The sequence below is a fragment of the Corvus kubaryi genome, unplaced genomic scaffold, assembly GCF_017639235.1.
Source record: "Corvus kubaryi isolate FWS band 111438036 unplaced genomic scaffold, C.kubaryi_AGA036_p1.0 138, whole genome shotgun sequence".
Lineage (NCBI taxonomy): Eukaryota > Metazoa > Chordata > Aves > Passeriformes > Corvidae > Corvus > Corvus kubaryi.
In genome coordinates, this window is record NW_024580672.1 from 8,056,511 (window position 1) to 8,078,423 (window position 21,913).

The window sequence follows — 21,913 nt, forward strand, 5'->3', positions numbered from 1 at the left end:
TCATTCTGGCTTTCAATCTATGGTTAAAAGCATTCTAAGGATAACTATTAGACTAAAAAAACCTCACATCAATATACCTCATCAGCATTTAAAATATAGAATATGCAGAAATTTGTTTATAATAGTATTAAATCTATTGTACTTCCAGAAAATCTTAGAGATATCAGTAGCAGAAAAAACAGATCAACTCAGAGCTGGCACTTTTTCTTACTGAGTGGGTGGGGTTTTGCAAACAGAAATGGCTTTAATCCCTCTGAACCCTCTTTCAAAATGTTCCGGTGTCACGTTTATTGCGTTAAGTCCAGCCTACCCACAGGTCCTCTATCTTATATTGGTTTAGTACTCTTTTTCCAATATTTGTGATAACACATTAATGAACTTCAGCCTGTGGCTTAGCAACTAAGTAGTGTTTGCTTATTTAAAAGAGTCTAACGATCAAAGCAAGAATCTGGAAGAAATCTCTTCATTTAGTATACAAGGGGAGACTTGATTCTTTGCATTCTTCTATGTTGACTTATTCATTAACATTAATAATTTGTTTCAGTGATCTGTGCTTCGTAATTACAAAGTGTAAACTACCAAACTAAAAATTAACACAGGGAAAGGTCAGTACAACTGCCACCAAGACAGGTGCTGAGAAAATTTTCATGAGGTTGTTCCCCACCAGTCTTGGATGAAGTCTCAGAAGTAAGCTGATGGTTTCATGACAGTTTTTTTCAATTAATGCCTTGTTTCTTGTTGCCACCCTTTCCCACATACAAACAAAATACAGCTATCCATCAACATGGCAGAAACTGCAGCGAGTCCTACAAAGCAAGCACATGTGTGCTCAGTCAAACGATAAGAAACTGTTTGCACAGTCTGTGCATGCCACATGTCAGAGGCACCGGCACCCTGCCCACAGGATGCACACGTGCCCAGCCACAGATCCAAGGAGGGAAGCGGCTCCCGGTACAGGGATCTCACACCCATCCACTTCTGCCCTGAGACTGGCATTTACCCTGCCACATAAAAGAGGAGGGATCAAAATCCCTGCTCCCATGAGGGATCTGACCCTCCACTAACAGAAGAGGTGAACAGTGCTGTACTTCTTTCATCCGCGTAAACAAATTGCAGAAAATCAAACACAATCCAATATATTAAGTACATATTTGTTGTCTTAGCCTTAATTTTTGTATTAACCATGTTTGGGAGAAACCAGTAAAATTTTATATTATAAGAATTCATTAACTAGTAATGTAATTCAACGATTTGAAAAAGAACCCTGACATATTTGTTAACATAAAAAAAGAAACTTTCACATGTTGACTATGGCTATATATAACGCTAATTCCATTAAAAGAGAGCTTCTGTGATGCACTACACCATGAAATGCTGTGGCATCTTTTTTCCCCTCTCTCTGCAACTTTTCCAAAATTTATTTGATCTGAGGTTTCTAGAAATATTACACCTGCATTTTTATCCTCTTTTCTTTGCTATCTGGCAGTTTTATGGACTTTTAGACTGTCAGTACAGACACATTTCCACCTTAGTTCAGAAAGAAAACGTGCTCTTACAGCATGCCTTACCTGAACAGGATGTGCATAGACCTTTTATTTAGCTAACTGTCTGCAAGTACCTTTTCAAAAGGTGTACTGTGAAATAGTGAACCATTGGACTATGAGCGTGTCATGCACAGCAGACATAATTAGTCTTTCAGCTTGTTTAAAAAAATATTTAGTTAATGAATATAATTTAACTTCTCAAAACTGCAGTTACCATCCAAAATATTTTTAAAATTGGGTTCTGCAACTTATAAAGGCATGTTCTGTTGCCTACACAACTAAAATTTCTTTCAGCTGCCAAAGCAAAGAAACCATTTGTTGACAGAAATAGGCGACAGTGTTTTGCTGGAGAGATTATACATAGAATAATGGTGTTAATCTCTTCTGTGTAAAGTAGACTTCAGGGCACTAGCTGTCTCCAAAGACTCTGCACGTCACATAACATTTTCAAATTTTGTTTTGATGTGTTAAAGTTCTGAGCGTGTTACCTCTGCTGCACACAGATGAGGTTACGAAAAAATGTGAATACTTATCAGCCCCTGTAAAAGAACTGAAACAATCAGAATAGCCACAAATCCCTCAGGTAACTGATAGGGGAAACCACCTTTCAGAGAGATTGCACCAGACAATTGGGGAAACTTAATCTTGCCTGGGAGACAAAGAAGTTTATTCCAAGCCAGGGTTTATAGTTCAGCCTAGCAGACTCCAGATCCTATTGATCCACATCACTACCAAAGAATGACTAATGTAATTAAAAATGAATGTAAACCAAAAAGAGGAAAATGCAGCACTGACAGCTACCCATCAAAAAACAAAGTCTCACTTTTGCCTTACATATCAAATTAAAGATTTCAAAACCATCTGCAGTCTGATGTTGCCAAGTCTCACCTACTGCATATAAAACAGTAATTCAAAAGAAACTCAGTACAGCATCCGAATCTAAAAGTGCTGTGATATTAAACATTCTAGAATGAGCATACAACACTTTTAAAATAAGAACTGAGATGAAACAGGAAACTACATATACTAATAAACCAGTATTTCAATCAAAGTATACTATGGCTTCAAGAGATTTTTACTTTCTTCTATTTTTTAAGGAGATTTTAACGGAAAGTAAAAGGAAAATAAAAATTACCTGCAACATACAATATTTCTGATTTCTACAGGAGAAAAATGTCCTCCAACTCAAAAATGGAAATTAGCATTAAAATAAAGATTAAATTCAGGCAAAATTCCATCCTTGTAGCTTTACAACCAAGTCCATATTTGGAAAATACATGGAAACAAAATAGATTTTTCAGCTCTTAAAAATGTATGCAATAAATCATCAAAACTTTTTGAGGGACTTCTAAAAAATCCCTCAGTTTTGCTTCAAGTAACTTAAAATGGTATCTGCAAGTTAACTTATTGATAACCTTCAGGCAATAAAACTTTCTTACAGTGACAACAGACATATTTTGCCAGGATACTAAAATTATCTTTAAAAATAACTGTAAGAACAAGGAACTTATGCTAGCCTTGAAACTATTCCTTATTTTTCTCTTGCAATCTTTTTTTCTGTTTAATCATCAAGCAATTGCAAATTGCAATATGTCCTTTTCTCCACGACATTACTATAGGTTTACTGTGTAGAAATGGTGGAAATCTAAACACTGCAGCTATTTATTGCCCAGTTTATGACAGATATTCCCCCAAAATGAAGCTGGAGTTCATGGATGCTACTGTACTGGAATATCAGATATAGCAGTTCATAAGAAATAAAAGTGATTTCTTACTTAAACTTACATGTACCTCTTACTGTAGTCTTTTTTTGTTTCTCTTTTCATATTTTTTTCTGCCTCAGGTATTTAGCTTAAAACTTGGAGGCATGTTACCATATTGCCAAACATTTAGCAGCTGCTGTGCTTATGAAACCCAGAAACAGGAATTACGAACAGACAAAAAATGTCCCATTATTAGGAAGCAAGCTTAATTTCTCTCACTTTATTAAAATAACGAAGAATATGTGTACCCAAGAATTTCATTGCAAAGAATGGTCATGAAAAACTATGCTTATTGCTAGTACACTGTAAAAATATGAGAAAATAGGGTGTAATAGAGCTTTAATACTTCACTGCATCTGTCCAAACTCTCTCTAAACATATCTATAAAGATATCCTGAATGATGAAGATGAATACTGAAACGTAGCAGGTGTGTGCACGTGCTCAGTTGGTTTGGCATATTTCAGTCTGATTTCCTGGCTGTTCACCTACATAGCATTTCTATGATGGAGGGCTGCTGATAGCAGCCTGCCTTCATTTGCTGCAGACTTTAAAAGCAATTTTAAATGCCTGTAAGCCAGAATGGTATATCAAGTAATAACTCTCAGGACAGCACGTGTTGAAGATCAATTAAATATCTCCTTTGAAAACACAAAGGTTTTACAGAACATACAAGCCTAAACACAATTAACATCACAGGAAATGCTGCTCTTTTCAAATTTGTTCTGCTCCAAGAAAAATTACATTAAAATGAGGAAACTCTGATAGTGATTTTTCATTTTGGCCCTGCAGGTTTTTCAGAAGAAAACCCTTACCAATACTGATCAAATGAAGCTAACAGTGATCTCTTGGAAGTCATGACCAAGGACCATTCCAATTGCTTTTACAGGTATTTATTCTACCATTTAATTCAGATATCTGTAGCATGGAATACAAGGTATGAAAAAACCCCACTTCTGGCAGAAAGAAAGTAGTATGCAAGGTGAACTTGGGTGAATAAGGCATTAGTGCACAGTTGGTTAATACTTCAGTTTTATGTCTTCCAAAATGGTACTCCAGCATAACACTTTGGAGCATTTATTAGTACAAATGTAAAAAAGAGGTGATGCTGATTTTAATTTTCTGAAGTACACTGGATTTTCTCAGCTTTATCTCATTCAGGTTATGACCATACCCACATTGATTAGTTTACAATGTTTCAAGATCATTGCTAAAGTACAAATCTTTAATTCAAGGTCTTTCTAAAATATTAATCTCTTGTAACAACTTCTGATTATGTATCAATTATAAGAACTGAAATACATTAAACACTGAATGCTTTTTTCTTTATCCCTAGAATAGTGTATATGTTGTCTTTCTTCTTACTGTATATGTGACATTCTCAAGAGTACATGCCGGAGCCCATATATCAAACAGTTGTGCAGGTTGTTCAAAGCCAAAGGATATTACTGTGTTTGACAAAGAGGATGCTCTGAACAGCTGAAAGGTCTGCTCTGTCAGGACTATTTCTTAGTTCTGTTCATTGGCAAGTCTTGTTCACTTTAGCAATCGAATAGGTGAGGTCTTCAGAAATCCTTTCAAGAAACTGGACATTTTGGTAAGTGTTTTTCAGTGTTTGGAGTACAAAAGCCAGACATTTAGACTGTTAGAACATTATCTTCTTGGTGGTACTCAGCAGCCTGTAACCAAATAAGCACACACCAAGAGAGCTGATGAAATTTTTGGCTATGTATCTTACGGAGTTCTGGTATTTCACAAATAGGGCAAGGTTTATGATAAAACCTGTGGTCAATTAAATTCCATTCCTAACTTATTATTCCAGGTGAAGTGGACGAATACAAATAGCCAACTGTAAGCTTTTCTAAATTCTAGCACCACTGAAATTTGTGAGAGACTCACGATGGTACAGCCCAGCAGGAGACGAAACACCATTCTCATTCCAAATCCAAAACAGAGCACTGTAACAGCTACTAAGAAGAAAACTCTACCCCACCTGGATGAGGAAGGATGAGGAATATGTTGATATTTACAACGTCAGGACAGAGCACAAGACAACAGTACTGTGCTACAGAGCAATAAAGTGCGCTTTTTCAACAGCAAGTTTTGTTGAGTATTCAGTTCTACACAGTAAGTTGTAACTGGGCAATGTGGCACAGAGCAGCAGAGGACACACAGAAAACAGATGAGTTGACCCTGGGAACATGGAAATCAGTGTTGATGGCAGCTGGAAGGCTGCCAAAAGAGCAATCAAGCACAGATGTGCCCAAACACTAATATTCATTAAGTGATGTTCTGTGAACTTTCTACAGCTTCAACTGCAATTACAGAATCTGCATTACCTCACCAGTCAATATTTCTTATGAATTGCATCCTGTTAAGGATGAGATAATTTCAAGGAACAGAAGCAGAATTTAATGAGGATCAAACTATCTTGCACAGGCGATCCTTAAATACAGTTCAACATTCTTCAGAAATATTGGCCACCACTATTCAGTTCTGATATCTGACAAGTGTCATTAGTCGAGAATTTTTTTCATCTGTTATCATCAGGAAATGATGATGCAGTTTTTTAAAAAATTAATTTGAGACTTGGGTTTAAGACCAGAAATTGTAACAGCAGATCCAAACTTCCAACAAGTCATCATTTTCACTTTTGATAAAACTTGGTGGCTATTACTTACATATTTTCCATTTCTGTAAGGTAACAGTACTAATTTTAATAGCCCTTACCAAATGAAAGATGGACTTCACAGAATCAGAAGATGGAAAAAGCAGTGTAATTGGGATACAGATTTAACACAGCATCTCCACCCCCAGAAAGTCCTGCTTTTCAAGGCAGGTAACACAATTTAGATTAAAATAATTACTAAGAAGAGTCAAGATATAAAACAGAGGCTGATGAAAGGCATTAATTAACTGTCATTCAAAAGTTTTTCCATAAATACTTGAAATTTCAAGTCGATTATGGAGAAAATGAAAGGATGACACCAAACACAACACAGGAGTTGTTCACATCACTTTTCAGAAATGTGAAACAATACCCTTGCCAGTGAGAGAAACCTCTGTAATCTCAGCCAGAAAAAGCCAAAACCAACACTTTCTGGTCAGCTGGGTCAGATATTTATACCTCTGTTGGTACAAAAGTGTACGTGAAAAAATACATAGTTATTAGTTATTTTATTACTAACTTGCTAACTTCTTCATTTTAAATATTTTATCTTTTTCTAGTACTTCGCAACTTTCAACTTTTAGCTGTTTACTGTTCTACCCCTGTCAACTCCACATGCAGACAGTACTCTTTTTATTTCCTGAGTGCTTATTTACTTCCTCCAAACTTTCACCAACAATATAATTTACACACAATATGCTGTCATAGTAACTAAATAAATTAAATTACTCCTTCAAATAAACATCTGTGTTATCTCCACCTAACTAATGCACAACTTGGGGTTTTTTTACTGAAAAGCTGCTAGTTTTACTAGTCTGAAGTGGGTCACGTCTTTGAACGCCCTGATCATGCGGACTAGAATTTCTTGGGTTATCCTACTGTGTTAAATTACCTACTGTGTTTTTAACATAAAAGTATATGCACCACACACATAGCTACTTTTCAAAAATATTTTTTAATAATGACTTTTGATGCACCTTACTGATGAAAAAAAAATCATTCATATAAAACTTCACAGGTGTGTTATAAAAATATTTAAAACAAGAAGATGATTAGCAAGTTGCATTTTTGTTTCAGTATAGAAGCTTTAATGTAACGAAGTACATTATCTAAAATAGGCTAATTAGGCTTAAAACTATGTCAGAAAGACTGAAATAATTCACTCAAACCATTTAGATGTTAGAATATTAAATGTGTCATGATTCAATAATTTCAATTCAAGAGAGATGAACATTCTCCTTTCATCGTAGGAGAAAGGTCTTTGGTACATCAAACTGTAATGGGATGTTACTATTACAATGGATCACTGAACCTTTCAAATGCAAGTAAGAAACAGTAAGAAATTCTAACAGAAGCTACTGAAAACTCTATTTATACATCCTTGAAAGCTTTCTTTCTTCAAAGGTAGAAAAGAAAAAATTAATTCAATTAGTTCAATGAAGGTTTCAAACAGGCATCATGTTCATATTTTTCATTTCGGAAATACTGACGTGATGGGTGCATTCAAAATAGGTGAATACTGAGCACTCAAAGCAGAGGAACCCAACAGCCCCCTTCCCTTGTCTTCTTTCTATTATTCTATATATGTGGAGCAATACCAAGTCTAGATTTTCTCTAAAAAACAAACAAAAACCTCACACACTCATCAGATACAGGCAGAAATCTGTATGGGTTTTTACCTTAGTATCAACTGTATCCTTCCCATTTGAGGAAAGGCTTCCACAGAACTCACACATTTAAAAATAGCTGCATTCTCACTCATGTGAACTGACTATTTAAACAACTTTGAAAGATGAGCTTAGTTGCATATTCCTGAACTACCAACTGACAATAAGGTTGAGGGGTAACGCACAGTACAGAAAAAACCACTTAAGAGATCTCCTATCAACATGATCATCTCAGAACCAAACAGAAAAACCTAAAAATTATGGCTGTTGAAGCCCACGTCTCACCACCCTTTACATGTTTGATTTCTCATCCTCTTTCTACAATCTCATCTATTTGTCAAAGTTCACCATAGCTGCTTATGCCAAACTCTGGCCTTACGTGTTCTTTAAAAGTATTATGTTAATATGTATACTTACATAACTGATTCAGAAAGCACACAGTCTGTTCCATTCCCATGTCTCTCATATTAAAATTCATAAGATAGCCAATGGGAAGGGTTAAAGGTCACAGAACTGGCTAATTCAGTTTTACACAGGTGATGCTGCATCCCTGTGAGTAGAGAAACTGCTCAGAATTGATTATGAAGGTCTCAAGGTCAGAGTAAATGTGCCAAGGCTCAAACACAAAGTACATGTAATTAAACTGTCTTTGTAATTATATAATCACTATTATTATTTGTATCAAAAAAGGCTCACAATGGGACTTCGTTGTGCTTTACATTCTGGACTTACATTTAAAGGTGGATCTTGCCAAATCTATCAATAACAGTCTATAGTTCAGATCTGTAATCAGAAACCTAAAGATTAAATAAATGTAAAGTGCAACAAAACCTTGCTGTATCCCTAAATATTTTCATTTATAACCAACTGCAATTGATATTACAGTAAAAGATTGGTAGGCAGATTACTACAGCTGTAAAATTTATGCATCCTACCCACGGCATACAGCTAATAAAAGAGCAAGTTTTCCTTAGCACAGGAAATCTAGTTCTCATTTTCTAATTTTATAGACACTGAATCCATGCCTATTTATTTGCTTGTACTTCAGCTGTTGGGTTCATAGGGTCACATGAATAATTATAAGATTATTTTGGATAGTACTTAGGGGCCAGGAAATTCTCAGAGTTTTCACGACTGAATTGTTTGATAGACTTTTAGGTCAGAACATGATTTCATGAAACAAAATAACTTTGTTCTATAAAGAGGCATTTTCCACTTTAAGAGGTTTTTTTTTTTTAATTACCCAGAAATAGGAAACACAAAATTCCTTGCCCAAACTCACAACAGAATATTGACACTTCAAACTTAGTTTCTAAATTACTTGTATAATCTAAATTTACTGATAAAAAGTGAGTCTTCATTCATCACTCTTCACAATGAACATTTAATAACAACACTAAAAAAGATAAAAATAAAAAGGGCAATTTTGTAAATTTTTAGAATAAAAATTTTGGCTAAAATTAAGCAATCACAATAATCCATCATGGTACAATGAAGCGATTTTACTTATGTTGGTTTCTTGAATCAAGAACACAGTACCTTCAACACTATTCATCTTCCCTGTCATTAGCTGCTAAGGAAGACTGTGCTGGATCTATAGAAAGCATCTCAAGTGTAGAAAAGCTAAAAATGTGAAGACAGTGTGAACAACTAATAAACAATGCAGTAACCTAAAGAAATAACTTCCTGTTTTCCGTGTTTCCAGCTGGGGTGTTCAGCTGCTGCCTTTAAATAACTGTCCTGCAGAACACCATACATTCAATTTTCACATCATATTTTTATTTTATGACACAACTTTGATGACAGACACCTAATACACATCAATAGCCATAGTTACATTAAGACAACAGTATATTGGAATAAAACTGAATCTACCAAAGTAATTGTCACTGAAAGAATCTTTGATTGTCATCTGAATCCGCTAAAATGATGAAAGGATGGTAACATCAGGTTTAATTAAAATTGATGCTGTCTCCAAATGGAGCTTTGGAAGCCAATTCCAAGATCTAAACACAGGGCATTGGTTCATTAATTGTATTTCCAGTTCAGTTTAACTTGACTGAAAATCACAAAATAGGTAATCCACTGTTCTGCAATTTTCAAAAGTTCTAATTCCTTCATCACATTTAAAATATGCTTTCTAAAGTAAATATGCTTGTTTTAAGAGAATGAGTGAAAAAGTAGAGTGACTGAACAAGGTAGAGGGAATAAGAGCACATTAGCTCAGTATTTAAATTGCAGGTTTTTGTTGTTGATGAAGAAAGTTTCTGCAGGACCAGAGTGTATGTTCTCCTTTCTTTTCCCACTGGAGTGGAATGTCACTGGAGGCTTGATTTTCAGAATTTAAGGTATCTGGCTTAATACCAGATGAACAAAAATATTTTAAATTAACTTTCCTTATTCTCTGGGGATTGCTACAGACCCAGGGGCTAGAGTTTAGTCATCCATGAGATTTATTTTGCTTTAGCATTAGCTTCAACTAAACTCTGTATATACAACAGCTTCCTTACCAAAATTCATAGCCGCTCTGCTCAGTGTAATCATTTTTATAAATTGCAATTATATTATACTGAATTACATGCATAAGTGACCTGTGTGTATGCTTAGCCTCTCAAAATGAAGGATAAAACTTAGATTCCTGTTACAAGCTTCTCTTTCATACTATCACACCAGTTCTGAAAAAGCTTTGACTCATTTATCTGTAAGTACGTGTGCCAAATTCAGGATTCTTTAAATTTCAAAAGCTTCACCTTAGTGAGAAATAGTGCTCTTCAACAGCTTTGGGAGAGCTGAGTACAGATTTGTTTTGAATTAACTGCAGCAAGTTTTCATGTACATAACAAACTACTCACGTACTTGAGGGAGGAAAATTTGTAATGGATGTTTCAGTTAACTATTCAGCAAAAATGGTTGTTTGCTCTTGTTTTAAATAATTATCATAGAAAGATGAAAAAATGTTGAAAGCATTGTATGTTTCCATGAAACTCTAGTAGTAGCTTAACATTTTACTAAGTCCCAAATACTTTCAACTTGACAAGTACATTCTCAAGATCTTTAGAGGGCAATTTTGCCACAGCGTCATCATTCTGAGAATAAGCAGGAAGACTTGTTCAGACAGTGCTGCGATAAGAACTTGAGGCGACATCAGGGACAAAAACTCCCAGAAAAGCAGTACTTTATAAAGATTATATAGATCTAATGGATCTTTACTGTAGTACAGAATAAACAATCAGAGATCATTTCCAGGCCCCTATTTTCTCAGAGTCACATCAAGGACAATCTATTCTGTTGAGGGTAAAGTGTACATATCCTTTTTATAACAGAAATCTCATCATCAAATGCCAAATCTACATTAAATCCATAAACCTATTGTAATACTGGTGCAGAAAAGGGCAATACTGTGGTGAAAAAAATTAATTTCCATCTGAGACAGGTACTTCTAAAGCCTATTTTAAAACTGAGTCTTTATATTCCAGAAGTTACTCTACAAACTACACTAACACATTCTTCTACAATGAAAACTGGTTATGAAGATGTATTTATCAAAGACCACATAAAAACAAAAGATGAAGCAATGATGGAGGTCTAGCTGCTTATGCAAATGTAAGATATAAAGCTTGGGCACTAGTTTAGTTTTATTAAAATGACTGATATAAAAAAGACACTAGCTGAGAGTCATGATCCCCCTCTAAATTAAGAGAGGGAAGAACCAATAAAGATGGCAACAAATACAATTCCATAAACTAAGAATGGTTTTGCTAAGTGCACCCTCAATATGTGCTTACCAAATGTGTGACTGTAATTCAACATTTTGTCTAGTCATTCTTTTTTTTTAATCTTCTGACTAGCTAAAGATGTATTTTATTCATTTACAGGGCATTAATGCCCTGGACTTAGTAATATATCAGCAAAAGCCCATATTCACATGCTACTTAGCAATATGGTCATTTAGTAAAATATCATATCTGTATATCCCACAGCTCTCCTTTTTTATCACTTTAAAACAGGAACTTTTACCTTCCTATCCATTTATTCTGCTTCTTGGAGAGTAAGTCCCACAACCTAATGCTGCCAGGCATTATCACAGTATATATGACTTAACATTATTTGTAATGTATCAACCTTTAATTCCCCTTTGTGTTATGATTTTTTAGCAGCACAAAGAAAAAATTGGTATTTTAGACCCTTTACTGAAAGCATCAAAGCTTTGTCATAATGTTCCCAGGTCATTTGCTTTGAACATAATAAAGCTAACCAAACTACAAAGGTATCAGAAAGGTAAAACTCCTCCAGCTATTTAAGTGAAAATAAGACAAGTTGTCACAGAGGTACACAGTTTGTGTTCATTTAGTGTAACCATCACAACTTATTCTTACTAATCATCAGAGCTTATGTACAAAAAAGAACATTATCGTGTTATTTTTATAAGTAGGTACTTGGATCCCTCATTAACCAACCTACACAATAAATTGCTTGCGCCAAGTCAAAAGCACTGTTCATAGTTTAAATTCCTGAAACATATTGCTTTACTGGAAGACTAGTCCAGTACATTTAAACATTAAAAAACTTGGAAATTATCTAGACTATTTAAAAGTACAACATATGTTTGAGAAAAGGAAACAATTGTCTATCATCACTAGTGGGTAGTGTAATTTTAGCTTCACATGCACATGATGGGAAAATAAGACAAAACAGTATTTTTAGCATTTATAAAAATATACATAATAATCAAATGTCATCCTGACAGCATTTTGACTGAACAGTTTTCTATTGATTACACTGGGTGAAGTGATAGGTACAGAATTTTTCTCATTTATATTCTACTGTATATTCAAAAACCCAAATCTTTTATATTTTGTTTATGATTGCAATATACTTTACTAAAAAATATCAAGTGTTTCCTATAAATCCTTGCTGTACATGGAATATTTCTTCATCAAGTCACAGTAAGAGTCAGATATTCATTGGGGGGAGTTAATGTTGACTTCATTAACTGTGTCTAAGTATATTATAAAAACAATAAAGTAAGAAGAAGAAAAGCCTGAAATTAGTAATTACTTCATTTATAGAGTTAGAGCCAATACTAAACAAAACAGTAGACTTTTATAACTTCATGTGCTAAAATTCTATAAGTGGCTTTACAATCAAGTAAACACAATAAGCCAGTAAACATTCACATGCAGTATGCCTATTTTAAATAAAAAGGAAACAACACAGACTTTTCAAAATTACTAATTGTTTACATCTACAGGGTAAGCACTGACTGAGAAGAAACTCATTCCAGAAAGAAATATCTTGCTTAATAAACCAAGAATATATTTTTCTCCAGCACTGCATTCTTCTTTCTGACGAAGGAAAGCTTTCCTATTATTCCTGCAGTAAGAAAAACTTTTTAGCATTTTATATTACATGAACCATACCTTTTTCCCTTGTGTTTCACCATATCCATATCATATCAACTGGCAGGAAACATGACAAAACTGTACAGAAATTGAAACAAGCCAACACAAGCAGAAACTGCAGGTTGGCTTTCAGAAACACAAGATGACAGTCTGTTCCCGTCTACAGAGACTGCCTAAGAGCCCGGAGAGAAAAGAAGTGTGTTGCCAAATCTTAATCCCGTCGCTGCATTTCACATGGTGCTGCCTCACCTCTGCAGCTCCTACAAGTCTACTTCCCAACAGTCAGTGGAAATTTGTTCCTTGTAAAAACTCCATAAGCATTTCAATGTGATCACAGACACAGATAATAAAATCTGATACATTTTATGTTTAATTTTGCAGACCTACTGGAGTTTGTGTTTACATTACTGCAAATGAAATGATGCAATGCTAAATTTATCTGAAAGCACCGCCTTAGACTCTTGGTATTGTATGAATTTATAGAAAAAAATTAATTTGCAATGCCAGCCATTAAGCAGTTTCTAAAATGTATTTATAAATACAGAAAATAAGGTCACTGGCATGATGTAAACTCACTCTCAGTAAAATAATTCTTCCCACATTAAATTTCTCATCTCTAAGCTACTAATACAATTATATTACTTCAGAAAATATGCAGATTATTAGGAAAAAAGCTTTGAGACAAATTATATAAACAGAAGAGGATTATTTCTAATTAGGGTCCTCTTGAACCAGTTCCCAAGCACACTGCTGAGGCCGCCACACACTGCTCTGCTCTCATGCTGCAGTATCCCTTCCTGCTAACTCACCATACTTCTTCACAAGGGGGCACAATTTAGAAAGGAAAGGCCTGGTTCACAAGTCATTTTTGCAAGCCAAAAAATTCCAAGGACAACTGTATACAGCTTTAAGAGGGTCGCAGAGAAACACAGAGTGGATGAGGGAGAATTTTTGCTAGTGCAGGAATTGAAATAAGCAGCTTTACAAATGTATTTTTTTTGGTGATTAAAGATACATGAAGGAGCCAACATAAAAGTACTGCAGCACACTGGGTATTTTGTGGCTTTCCTCAGATAGGGTCCTTAGAGTGGGTCACACTTTAAATCAACATGAATAATTCCATATCTGGTAACCTGGGTAACTATCTCAGAAGTGGGCCTTGTTACTATTTAGTTAACCCTCAAATACAGCTCTTCAGTAACTTGATCTGTGGACAAACACTGATTGAAAAAAGACTATAGGTGAGAATAACAAGTTATGGAAGGGGAAAAAAAAAGAAGTATGTGATAAAGGTAATGATGACAAAGGTGAAAGTTGCAAAGGCACTGACTAGCAGGAGTTTTGAAGAACCACTGAGTAGTAGAAGGTGTGAAGTAAATGTGAGAGTTGCATATCTTCTGAATTCTTTTTAAGTAACAGGACACACCACTTACTGTATTTAAGATACCTTCCTTTACAATTATGGAAACACACAGAAGAAAAACTCTTAAAAGATATGCCACAGTTGCATACTAGGGTGCTGGGAAAATAAAAAGCACGCAAAACATCCAACTATCAGTAAAACATGATAGTTTCATTCAGTATTCTCTTACAATAATTGACAGACTGCAGCAAGTACATAAAAAAGGTCACATGGCAGAGAGCATTATGCTCAAAGAAAACAAATATAATGATTTCTGAAAAGAAATCTGTAACGAGTGTTTTAATATTATTCAATTTATCAGGACTATCAATTTTAAATGGAACATCATCTAGGCAAGTAAAGCAAAAATAGCAGGAAGTAGCTAAGGTCTATACAAAAAATTTTACAAAACTTCACGACACCTTGTCATTAAACACCCCATAGACCAGTACATTAGAAGCATTTTAAGCATTGTAGGCTCTGGCATTACAATACAGTTTTTTCACTCTTCCAAAACTGAAGCAAGAACAATTTCACATGCAAGCTTTTTTTGAATAAGACCTCCTGGAATAAATATGATATATTTTCCTACAGAATCTTTCCTTTCACTAAAAACAATGAAATATCATACAACAACTACATGTGAAGAACTTTTCTTTGGAAAAAATAATTTGTTTAACTCTAACAACTGATCTTTCCCTAATACCAATTTGTGGTTTATTTTCTCAAGTGCTGGAAGCCAGAAGAAATATTTTAGTGGTTATATTCAGGGAAAATGTATTTTTGATTGACAAGGCATGGTGACTTTAGGATAATCTAAAATTTGGTTCATTTTTCCCACACAAATTTGTGTCTAGAAGACAACCCCTTGGAATTCCTAAGCATGAAAAGAACAGGGTAAAAACCTCTTCCATGTATACCAATTTCATTACTTCTTTTGGAGACAGAGATGGATCAATTACTTTTGAGCAAAAGGGCAACAAGAAAACTATGCTGGAAGGAGAATCCATATGGCTAATGAGCAAGAGGAACAGCTATAGTCTATTCTTGCCTATTTTATGCCCAATAATGAGTGTTTTTCTACACAGAACAACAAAACAGTAGGTACACACTCAGCTATCTGCTTTCTTGCTACTGATTAACTCATGCTGAAATGCATCTGTCAATATCTAAACTCTTTGATAGAGACACATCATATAAATATTTAAAGATACCTCTCCTACAGAAAACATGTTGGACACACTTCTAACCATGCTGAGGTTTGCAATGCAGATTAGCTCCTCAAAGAAATCCTCTACCATTATTATATGCTTTGAAACTACAAGTCACAAAACCCAACTATTCTCCCTTAGCAGGCCTGCCAACTGTTTTACTGGAAACAGAGAGAAACATCAACAGATGTTTTCAACCTGCTGATATTTTTAAAAAATGGACATCTTAGATGATAAGCCTGTTCCTTCATTTCAGCAAAACCACTTTCCGTGTAACAGGTGGCCCTACTGGGAGATTATCAATGAAAAGATGATCATCTTTACTATATTCATTCCAGTCTCCATGGCAGCTTCTACTTCCACTGCGAAGTAGGGGAACAACTATTATTCTGAATGAAGAAAACTTAACATAATGAGTGAATATAATACAGTTCAGACAAATAGTTGTAATTCTTTTTCTTAATTACAAGGAAATTTATTGCAAGATAAACCTGAAGTTTGTGGGAAAGCATCTATGGGCATTTAGTTCATAATGTATTGACATTTTCAAGTATATGGATATTTCAAAGGAGACATTAATGATTTCTTAGCAAAATGATTTTGAAAGAAGGTAGCAGAAAAAAAAAGTTTAAAAATATGTAATGGACTTACCTAAGCAGATCTAGAAACTGTAGCTTTACCTATATATACTGTGTGCTGCTAAGGTTCACAGTCTTTCATAGCTACTACTCCACAAATGCTGCAGAAATGTTCTTTGAGAATTTAAAACAAATCACCTGGTCAAAAGATGTAATTTGAACTGAAAATTCCTAACTCCTGGTGCTCATAATAAAATCTTCATTCTAAGTGCCTATGCCCATATCATTATCCCAAGTGTGAACCTTGATACCATCTAGCACAGAAACTGCTTTCCTCTTTTAAGCTTCTTTAATGTGCAGCATGATCCACTATGCAAAGAAATACTTCAAGACAGCCAATCCACTCTTGGCAGTCCCAACAAAACAACAATACTAACAGATTTATTCAAATACAATTTAAGTGCACTTCTGGCAGATAAACAATGAAATTCTCTTTCCTCTTTGGGGACTTAGGGTTTGTGTAGAAAAACATAATGCTATCTAAATTTCACGTATAATTTGGTAATGCTCTCTATCAGTTGAATTTAATATCATCATGCCCCTATGGTCTGGAATATATTCTTTTCTACACAAGTAGGCTTGTCAAACTAACTAAACTGACAGCACTCTGAAGTGAGTCCCTACACACACATACACACACCGAAAAAAAAAAACAAAACAGGAAGACTGGGAGGAGGCAGCTGACAAGTCTACATTCATTTAAGTTGTCAGTTCTGAGCAGTTTCTAAGATCTCATCAGGAACTCCAATATCACATGCAGGATGTGAGGTAAGTATTGACATGACTAAAACAGTCAGGAGTCAGGCATCACTAAGACATCCTTGCTCTCTTCGTCTTAGCACAGGGTCAGCAAGAAAACCAAATGCTTTTCCTGTCAAATACACATTTCATGTATTTTTTAGTGCCATAACATATGGACCTAATAGCATTTACAAGAAATTCCATTAATCTGTGGAACCCAACAGAAGAACAACACTGTTCCCTCCACCCACGTCAACAGCTTTTTTGGTGTTTGTCATTCTTTCAGTCCAAGGAAGACAAGCAATGTTTTCTCAATAATGTCAAGGAATTTTAGGTAAATAAACCACTACAAAATGCCCGAGGGATGAGAGTTTATTGTGCCAGCACAAGTCATAAATGGTGTGACCTGTCTTCAGAGAAGGTGACATTGTCCCCAGCTGCAGGATTTTCTTGACAAAAAGGTGAAGATGCACTATTAGCGAGCTTTGTTTTCCTTCCAAAGACAACAATCCATCTCTGCAGAAGACTGACTATATGACCTCGTAATTAAGAGTTGTCAATTCTAAAATAGCTTTAATTTCACAGGGACCTTCTTTGACATTACAAAAAGCAGGAACTTTGTGCTATGGAACAAAAGCAAACTCTGTATTTCCTACAAATCTTTAAATGCCTATCTCATTAGCTTTCCGCTTCTCTGTCTCAATGGAACTGGAGAGAGCAAATATCTGCAAGGAATTGTACTACAGTATACAGCCTGGGAAAAAAAAAAAAAGACAACAACAGCCAACATTTTCCCTTTGGTCTCCTTGCCAAGTCTGTCCCAGAGCAGAAAACCCCAGATGCAAAACTCTGGTGTTACAAGTTCTCCCATACACCTTTCATGAATTTTGTCTGTGTAGGTTTGTCCCAAAGGGCTTTAGTTTCTTAGATATTTTGGAACCTGTGTCCATACCAAGACATGCATTTGCAATACAGTAAACACCCCAGTCCTTTCACTGAGAAAGTGTGAGGTGCATTTTGAGCTCCAGTAAATTATGCTTTTCATCACCAATACTCTGTATGATTTGATCCAAAGCATCCCTGGAAAGCTTTTCCTCAGCAAAAAGGCAAAAAACATTCCCATGAAAAATTTCCTCCAAGAACATACATGGGAACTCCCCAGTACATAAAATTACACCAGTAAAGAGGACGAAAGGCGAGAATTCAGGAGACCATTTTGGCAGAATTAAAAAAAAAAAAAACAAAACAGACTGAGGTCTAACTTGCACTTTTTATACCTGCCAAAGACCAGCTGGAAAGTGTGCATTGTCCATCACTAAAGACCTTAACATTTTCTTTCCTGTATAATTCCTAATTTCTAAAGTTTATTGAAAAGTTTTACAAGTGCAGGGTGGGTGAATATTTTCACTTACTTTCCAAAATACCCAGGAGGAGAACAAACTATACCCCAAAATCAGTACATAATACTACTTTAGGTTTACAAATACAGAGCACATGGAAAAAATAAGTATGTAAATAACATTTCCAAAATGAAAACTACTCAGAGGAAAAATATGAAGGAAAAATCTGTAACTTCTAAATTCAGTGTCTTGCTCTTTGCTCTTGCTCCCTCAACTGCCACGATTACAAGGCTGGACAAACCTTTTTCTACTGCTTTCCAAAGGATTCCATACCTCTTTCAATCAGCTCGGTAAAGATAAACTGGTGTATGAATCAGTCAGTCTTCAACTGAGTTTTCTGCACAAACTCAGGTTTTTCAGGGGAGATATGAATATGTGACAACCCTGTTATTTTAATTACATGTAAAACTAAGAGTTAACACTGCCAAAACCTTATATACACTATACAACCAGGAAACCTTTATTCCCTCTTTTATTCTGAATGCTTCTAAGACATATAAAAGAAATTATACTGATAAACTTCTTTATAAGAGGTCTGAGAGTAAATCTAATATTAAAAAATTACAAAGATGATCAGAATTATTTTCTAAAATAGTGTTTACAAAACCCAGATGTTCATAAGTTTTTGGCATCGTATTCTTTTTGTATTGTGTATTTGTAATTTGAAGATTTAATTCTCAAGTTTTATGAAAAAGTCACTCAGAAGAGTAACTGCCTACTGAACAGCTACAGATGTTAACAAATAACAGCATTTTCTTTCACACAACATTTTTAACCTATCCAGGAGTACTCTCCAAAAGTGCATGTAAAGAACCAGTGTCAAAGTCATAATATTCTTAAACATAAATAGTAACAACTTTTCATTTATCTAATTTGTATTCTTATGAGCTAAATATTTTTTAGAAATCTGCTGTTACTTGTGAACTTCAAAACTGGAGCTACTCAGATGTTTTCTCTTGGCTGGATAAGAAAATACAGCTACATGCTGTGTTTAATAATTAAGATTTTCATCTGATTCCACCTACTGGTAGGAAAATTGTTTTCTATAGCCTTGACAGTGGTATAAACAAGAAAAAAGCATTGCCCACAATCTTATTCAAGTAGTAGAGAGTAAAATGGACAATTGGTTTTTTCAACAAGGAAACCAGTTTTAAAAGGTGCTAGTAAAGAGCTGAAGGAGTGACATTCCATTCTTTTTTTTAATTCACAGGCTGTATTGAGGCTTGACTAACTTTAAAGCCTAAACTTGTTTGAAATACATAGCATTTAGGACTGAAAAAAAATTAATTTCATTTTAAATTGTTCTTTTATACAATCTATTCTAGTTAGTGTTTGTACTGTTCTTTACATGAAAAAAGTTTCTTTTCATCATTTTGCCAAGAGCAACATTTTACTAGAAACAGATTCTAATCTGTTTTTAAATACATATGTGAACACAAAGGACATTTTAATCAACAACACGAAGCAAACTGAATAAATCTTTTATATTAAGATAATTCACTCAAAATAAAACTTCTTATTGTTTATATTCATATAAACATAAGTGCCATGACATAAGACTATCCAAGAGAAAATATCATCTCTTTTCAAGCACAAAAAGCCAGGAAGGTTGGCTCCATGATGGGCAAATTCACCTTAGGAAAAGATTATTTTGTCTGGTTTGTAGAAGAAGGTCAGCAAAACACTAAAACTCAACCTTAAACCATTTTCTGAGGATTCCCAAGCTCATAAAGGGATGGATCTCACAAAACTAAGGTTTGACATATACATCATAGACCTAATTCTCCTAAATGAAATATGGGATCTAGGCCAATTGAACTACATGACATTGCAAAGTCTGTGAAAAGACCTGACTCTTCTACTTAGTCCCACAGGATGGAAGAAGACCTGCCTCTCTAACTGCACTCTTAAGTTGGAAAAGTTCTACAATGACAGTGTAGCGGGCTTCCCCACAAACTGCCTGAAGAAATCCTTGAATGCCCTTTAAATATCATAAAAACACTCCCCCCAAGAATCATTAGAAAAATATATCTATACATGTTCCCTTTTTTTTTTTTTAATGACCTCTTCTGGGCTTCTCCTTTGGCTGCCTATCATTCAATCAGACTGGGAAGAACACTTTTTAAAAAAAATATAATATGATAGAAGTCATTCAGAACTTCAAGGGGAGAAAGCAGCATACGGAAAATGCTTTAAAAATTGATGAGAAAGGATCTTTTCAAAGCAACTTTAGACACCAGTGTTTGTTGAACCTTTTGAAGTGCTGTGGCCTTTCTGAGGGTAAATAATCATACAAAACATTTTAGACATAGTAAGATTCATAGCACAAACCACAGAATTTACTCCCAATATAGCATACATATGTTTCCACAAGAGTCCAGACCATGTGAAGTATAAACCTGTAAACATTTTAGCAATGTTCTACTGAATGTATTTCCCAACCAGTGAAACAGTTAAAAGGCGGGTAAGCCTGTAAATGTTCTTTCATCACTAAATATTCGACACAAAAAAGTGCCAAAGCAGCTTAGTTCAGAAAGAAGCTCTGTTATACCACAGTGCAAATAACATTTCAACTCTAATTTTTGCAAATAAGCGGAAAACTTGTCCTACTGCATTTTTAAGCATTATTTCTCTTTGAATGTTGAGAAATAAATTAGTTACAAGAAGAATAACAGAGCCATGAAGTTTGGAGTCACATATAGTAAGTCTGTTGAGTCCACTCTAAGCAAGTTTACTGTCAAGAAGAATCTTTTAAAATATTTCTAAAGTAGTCAGTTACTTCCAGTAATAAAACAAACCATGAATACTTCCATGTGCAATTAAATCTCCCTCTTGTTTGTGCACTCTTGTGTGGGAATGTGGTGCAGCACAGTGCCGACACTTGAACTAGTGTGAACTAGTGAAATCAGGAGCATGTGGAAGCAATACCACTACCTTTTTTTACAATGTTTTTTCCATTGTATTGTATTTCAGCTCCTTTCCTTGCCTTTTCATTAGCTAGTGGAACAATGACATAACATGGTGATGACAATTCCATTTCACACATGCACTGATTACAATGTATTTAAATAATTTGTTCCTTTTCAGACTATAAGCACAAACTTGCTTTTATTAGATCAAATCTGTAGTAAATCACAGTATGAAAGGCATTATGAAGCACTTCTTTCATTATTTTCTAATATGCTAAGAATAAGTTTTGAAAAAAATAATTTTAGATATTTGATCAGTCTGAAGAAAAAATGAGGGAGCTGTACTATCAGTCTTCCAGTAGATAACAGGATGTTAGATTCCTCCATGTCCATAAAAGATCAAATAATAAAAACTATTCACCAACATAACAGAAATTTTCTATCAATATACACTGACTGCTCCACTTGTTATCCCATACTATGTCTACTCCATAAACTGTCCTGAGATGCGCATCATGAAGTCATGCCCCCATGTAGCATTGTGTGCAAAGAGAAATATTCAATAGGGGC

General features: G+C 34.8%; 1 protein-coding gene across 3 annotated transcripts in view; it reads right to left on the reverse strand.

The window, feature by feature from the left end:
- Positions 1-21,913, reverse strand: part of PLCE1 (phospholipase C epsilon 1) — a 141,616-nt gene that overhangs the window by 78,327 nt on the left and 41,376 nt on the right. The gene's annotated exons all lie outside the window — the stretch shown is intronic.